This window comes from Carlito syrichta, unplaced genomic scaffold (assembly GCF_000164805.1).
Source record: "Carlito syrichta isolate Samal-C Ts95f unplaced genomic scaffold, Tarsius_syrichta-2.0.1 Scaffold305243, whole genome shotgun sequence".
Taxonomy (NCBI): domain Eukaryota; kingdom Metazoa; phylum Chordata; class Mammalia; order Primates; family Tarsiidae; genus Carlito; species Carlito syrichta.
Genome location: NW_007249339.1, coordinates 107,804 through 114,706, shown reverse-complemented (window position 1 = coordinate 114,706; position 6,903 = coordinate 107,804).

Sequence of the window (6,903 nt, the reverse complement as noted above, 5' to 3'; positions counted from 1 at the left end):
ATTCCACCTTCTGTCTTCCACAGGGAATCTTTCGATTCTTAGTGATTATTATCCTAAACCATGAATTCAAAGGTCAGACTATCTTATTTGTACACCTGATGAGTTTGTTTGTTTGATTTGTTGAGAGGGTGGTGTAGGCTGCCACCTTGGCCTACATTAAATGTAATTTTTTAAATGTCTGAATATTTTCTGAAACCTGCCGTCAGGAAATTTATCTATGTCTAACCTATGTTAGCTACCCTGCCTCAGTCACAGCTGTGTCATGTTATTTGGAATATCCACGTGGAAATTCCCAGCTATGTAATCAGGGTCATTGGCAGTTTGTGTAACCAGGTACAAACCCCATTCTGCTCAGCACAGGACAGCCAACAAATTGAGACAAGGGGATGGAGCAAGGACTGTGACTTTATTTAGGAGTGTCATTAAAATCGAGAAGATGACAGGCTGGTGTCCTAAAGACCCCTCTTGGGTGGTGTATGCTCTTTTTCTAGTTTTTATTCAGGACTGAGATCAAGAGATGGGTTAGAACTGCAGACATCTGGGCGCCATGGGGAGTCCTGGAAAGTTATGAGGTCTGTTTGGTTTGTGGTCTCTTTTTTTCCTTTAACAAAACAGTGTACATACTCCTCCTTTTCCCAGAGTTACTCTGGATAGCTGCATACTTGTTCCTACCTTATCTTTTAAGTGTTTCAAAATTATTTTAGCTATGTGCAGGCACAAAGAGAGGCCAGAGAGAAATCTCCCTACAAAATGAAGTTAGTTATATTAGTCTTTTGACGTTTCACTGTTATAAGCATGGTTGGTTAAGTCTCAGTTCTGTTTTTCTCTTAGCTAATAATTTTCAAGAAATTCATTTTAGTTAGTTCAGTGACTGGTTTTTGTGCATTTTCAAACTTATTGCTGGTCTTGAAGAGGAAAGACAAATCATTTTGGGCCTCTGGAATATCTTCCACTTATGAAGGGAGGAAAGCTATCCCAAAGGACAAGGAAAACCCACCCCATGGAAATGATGTCAAAACCCACAAAGCAAAAAGCACCTCAGGACAAAGGAGAGCAAGTGCAGAGTCTCCTCAGAGGATGGTCACCAGCACTTCTGTGATCAGGATGGGGTGTCCCAAGTGACAAAATAACCTGACTTGACACTTGAGTCAGCCATGTCTGTGTCAGCCAGCACCAGCCCTCCCTGAGTATTTCACCTTAAAAGAATTCTTTCTAGCTGGACATGGTGGTATGCATCTGTAGTTCCAGCTACTTGGAAGATTGAGGCAGAAGGATCACCTAAGTCCAGCAGGTAGAAACTGCAGTGGCCGTGAGCATGCTGCTGCTCTCCAGCCTGGGCAACAAGAGTGAGACTCCAACTCAAAAAAAAAAAAAAAAAAAGAATTCTTTCACTTATTTCAACTTTTTCATTAACTGTAAAATAAATTTTACCAGTAGGGGTTGAAAGGTTTAAAAAAAATTTCAAAGAGGCAAGAAATAGGTAAATGTCAAAAAAAATTCAATGTTTCATTTTATAATCCGTTTGTTAAAATGTCATATTTACCTTTTTATTTTGCAGAGTGAGTGAAGTAATATTCTGAGGTCTGTTTAGTTCAGTGTGATTTCAATCCAAATCCCAGGGCATTGCTTTGGGAATGCTACCTGGGGGGAATAGTAGGAAAAATTTTTCTCTCATTATGGCTACAGAAAAATCAATACATTTTCCACAAGAAAGTGTGGTAGATTACTTGTTGAATTACATAGATTTATAAACACATCAGTGTCTGGTTTTTTTTCTGCTGTTTGCTTTTTTGCAGAGCAGAGAAATTGGTGACAGTGGATAATTGTTCTATATCATGTTTTCTGATATAGAAATACTTGACAACTACTAGAATTGTTCACATATGATTGCAAAATGATTTGTTATTGTGAAAGCACTAATTACGTGTTTATTGTATGAAAAACACCCTTGATAGTGTGAAAAGCTGCAGAGCCCTGGGAGGCTGTGGGTCTGCGGGAAGATGTGCTCAGGGTTGAGATGGGAATGGAGAGTGAGATACTTTTTGGGAAGGTGTAATTGTTATTGTCCTGGGGCTGTTTATAGACATTGTCAAATAAATTAGAGTTTCAGCTAAAATAACTTCATTGTAAAGAAGTATTGCAGTAGGGTGAAAGTACCAGCTATAGCATCTGCAAGCATCTAAAGTTTAGGCATATGGGGAGTGAAAGGACAGAGAGCCAGAAATGCATTTTTTTTATCTTGGTCCTAAACCCTGACACAATGATGGGAATGTGGAGGCTATGTTTTGAGAGATGCACACTTTAGGTAAAGATTAAGTTTACCAACTTTGTCTTTTCAGAAACCCAGACTTCCTGGGGCCAGGTATCAAAGGTAACGCATAACTTGTCTAGAGTAAAGGGAGTTTACAAGGCCTAAGACATCATGCATTAGGCAAAAGATATGCAAGTCACAAAACTTGTGATTACAAAACTTATGTAGATTGCAGGACTGCCCGCTGGAAATGCATAGGAGATAGGGAAAATGCACCTACTATTAGCTCTAAGGAATGTTATTCAGGAGTGTACAGGAACACTGGGATCTTTATCGCGCCCTTCTCTAGGGGCTGTAATGTGGGTGGACATTAGTGGGTCTCTGTGTCACAGGGTCTCCAAGACATTCATAGATGGTCAATAAGGAAGTAACGGCAGTCACAACTACCTGATTGCAACACCTCCAAGGGAAAGGATTAAAGCCGGGACTCAAGGGGCTACGGGGCCACACTATCTAGAGTGTAGGCCTGCTTCCTGTCTGTGGGAAGTGAACTTTTCTTAACTAAATCTTTTCTTCTTTCACCTCTTTGTGTGTTGCAATTTTTTGCATTACTCGGATCTCTGGTCACCAGCACACACCTCCAGCAAGCCGGCTCCTGGGTACTGTGCCCCTCCCTCTCCCTCGCTATCCATCCATCCACCCTCACCCTATCCATACCCTAACAGGGAGAAACTAAGAAGATTAAAAAAATGTGAAAGGTGGAGGGCAGGATAGAGGGTGGCAACAGCAGATCCCAGTTCAGAGAATGTTTCATTCTAAAGTCAGCCTGTTCTTAGGAGAGGCTGTGTTGACTCAGGCTGAGGAAGGGGGAAGGGGCCTGGGGGAAGGAGGGAAACTTAAGCAAATTCCCTTTACAGGTGTTTTGTCCTGATCACTGAAGACAAAATTGTTCATCTAATTGTTTATGAGTCAAAAAATGGAATTTGCAGTGTCTATGACTGGTTTTGAGATAGGGAAAATGGGGAACCTCACCTAATTCATAATGGGAAGGAGGTTTCTTTGCAGTAAGTTGCTCTTGCAGAACACAAAGGATGAGTTTTCTTCAATCACAGCTATTTACCAGAATTATCTCTCCTTCCCATTTCCCCTGAAACTGTCCCTCACCTTATATATCTCTTTTATTTGTCTGTTTCTGACTTATATTTTAATAATTAATAGTAAAAATAAGCAAAATGTGGGTTGTTCCATTAAATTATTGAACTTCAGGAGGGGTTATGGGAGCCCTTGATTTATAAACAGTTGCTCAGAAGCATAGATGGCCTCTGGGGTTTGCAATTCATCTGCAGTGGGGGCAGGGTTGCAGGATTGAACTCTGAACTTGTGAGATCTGTGCTAACTCTAGGCAGTAGCAGAGTTAAATTACTGAACAACCAATTGGTGTTAGTCTCCACACTATCAGACTCCACACATTTGGTGTCAGAAAAAAAATATCACAGGTCAGAATCTTAAACTACCCCCGGTTAGTGTTTGATCCCTGGTAAGAATTGAGACCCTGGAGGACAGAGCTTTGTCATGCTGTGAGGAGAGAATAGTAGAGTGTGTGTGGAGCTCCCAAAATGAAATTCTCAGCTGCTCAGGTTTCCATCAGTCACTATTTAGCAGTGAGCCATCCTAGGCTGCATCTCACAGTGAGAGTGGTCTCCCATGCTTGGAACATGATGAACCCACTGAGTATGCAGTTTCTTCTGGACTACGGATAAAACAGTCTGCTTCTCTAAGCTGCAAGCCTTTTGTTTTCTTTATAAAAACTTTTCTGTTATATAGTTCCAGTTTTTCCAAGTATTTAAGAATTTTCTTCCATTATTTGAGTGTAAGACGTTTATTTTCTTCATTGAAAGTCTGAGTGGGTTGAGTGATGTGATCTGAAGAAGGAAAGATAATACTTTAAATAAATTATTTGTTTTATTCTGAGTTTAAGAAATAAGAAATAATCCTCCATGGACTCACCATGGATTGACACTGGGATTGATACCCAGGTGGGGTTTTCTGAAGTTTCCTATACTTGGGTAAAGTACAAGAAGGAGGTCTGGAGAATCAAATTGATAGATAAACCAATTACCTCCAAGTCCCATGGCCACTAGAGAAACAGATGAAGTGGTCAAGGTCCCTACAATCCAGAAACTTCCCATTTGTTGTAAATGGGTAAATGGTTGAATTGAGCACCTTATGGTCAGTACAAAGATGGGAGGTGTCCAAGGTACTTGGCCTTTATTTGGGACCTTTTCTTATGTTGCTGTTCTAAGTTTGGATGTCACTGCCTAAAAGGCCAATCATTATTATTATATCTATTGTTTTTATTTTATTAAAAATAACTATTTAGCTTCTAATATTACTGTCCTAGAAAAGCCTGAGGGTTTTTGGTAAAATTGCTTGTTACTATATGTTATAAAATAGACAATTAAGTGGTGTAAATACATTAAAAGTATACAAACTCTGGGAGTCAAGTTTCTCTTGAGCAGGGTTAGGAAATACAAACCTGGAAACATCCCAGGGGCACAGAGTTCAGAATACTATTTAGGGCTCGCTTCCTGTCACAGCCCTGCTCAGAGCCATCCTCTTCTGAGCCTCAGCCAGACCTGGCCGCAACCTGAATTCTCACAAGACTGATTGAAGGGGTCAGAGTTTTGAGTGGCTGCTCCTAGTGTCTCCAGAGCTGGTGCATGTAATTTTCCCAAGCCCAAAAGCAGATAAATGGGTGCAAAGAACTGTATTTTGGGGGTTTCTAATTGCTTTCTTTTTCATTAAAACCTGTGTTTCTAGAGCCAAACCACCCAGCAACCTGTTCTTCATTCCTGCAGATCCAGTAGTGACTTCTGACGTTATAACAAAGTAAATATAAACACAACTATGAAAAAAATCCTTCTGTCTACATCCACCCTTTCTTTCTATACCTTCCTCAGCTTTTATTCTATACATTTTCTTTTTAAATCACTGGCAGAGAACCAAGAAGAAATAGAAAGTGTGGGCCCTTCAACTAAATCCTGGAAGTTAGGGGGACACTTACTACCCATGTCTCAGGGTGTTAGGAGGATTCACTTCCGTAGTGTGGTTGTGGTCCCCAGCACAGTGCACCACAGCATATTTCAGAGCACATAGTGCATATCCTGTAAACCCTGCCCTAAAGCATATGTTTAGGTTGTTTTTCAAGGGCAGATCTCCTCAGACATTGCTGCCTTCTTGAGTCAGCAGAGAATGTGCTCTTTCAGGATGGAGATAGGTTTTCTTTATTTGGGTTAAAAGTATTTGTGTTGTGATGAGTATTGAGTATTAAGGACCCTGCATGCTGGGCCTGCTTTCTCTACCTGAGTGCTGCTGACTGTGGGTCTGTGGAGCAACATCAGCATTCCTTCACAGGGAACTTGTTTTTAAAACCCTTTAAGAGACTACTTAAAACCTGCAGATTCACAGTTTCTTTGAATGAGACCCAAAATACCACAAGATTTATGTGCCAATTAAAGCTTGAGAAATGTTTCTTACTAAGTGGTCCTCAGCCCAGGCTTCCAATTATGATCACATGGCGAATTTGAAAAATACTGTCACTTTTGTCATCCCCACACTCTGTGTGTTGATCTGGGTGGAAGCATCCATGTTGTTTTCATTAATTGCACCCACTCTAAGGTAGAGTCAGAGTAAAGCACAAAGGCTCCCAGATACATCTGTGAGAGTTGAGTTCAAAAGGAAGGTCACCTGTTCTGCTCTGCTTGGGTTTTTCTCAAGCAGGTCAGTGGGGCCATAGTCTCATTGCTGTTGCAGAAATTGCTGGTGTTTGTGGCGAGGGAGGACACTTGAGGGCAAGAAAGAGAAAAAAGTCACACATTGGTCTCCATGTAGGAGCTCATTTTTCTTGAATCTGTCTTCTGTAACAACAGACAGAATACAGTGGACTTTTTTTTCACTTCTGGGTCCTTCTCTCTGAGTGTGGTGGTAGCAGGTGAAGGATTGTGCTTATACCTTTAAAAGCATATTCTGGCCGGGCATGATGGTTCACGCCACTAATCCCAACACTTTGGGAGGCTAAGCTGAGAGGATAATTGCTTGAGCCCAGGAATTTGAGACCAGCTTGAACAACATAGACCTTGCCATCAAAATAAATAAATAAGATAAAAAAAATTAGCCAGGAATGGTGGTGTGTACCTGTAGTCCCAGGTAGCTGAAGGTAAAATGAAAGGATTACCTGAGCTGAGGTTGAGGCTGCGGTGAGCTGTGATGGTTGCCATTGCACTCCAGCCTGAGTGACAGAGTGAGACTCCAACTCAAAAAAATAAAGGCGTGTTCTCAGCATGTAGGTGTGTCTTGTCCAGATAATCTCACCTGAGAAGGAATCCCTAAGAAGCAGAAGAAAAGAAAGGCCCATTCTCAGATAACTGTGTCCCAGGACAGAGGCTGTGTCCACTTTTCCTACTGGAATATTTTTAGAACTGGCAAACCTTTACTTCTCTATTTGTAATGGTCCTGCCTAATGATTTTGTTTTAACTAGTTTTTTTGTTCTTGTGATATTCAAGGGGCTCTGAAAAACACGTCTTCCTACATAGCAAAGGCTTCTCTCTGTTCTCTCCATCTAGGCTTCTTAAATGCCATAAACAGTTACCAC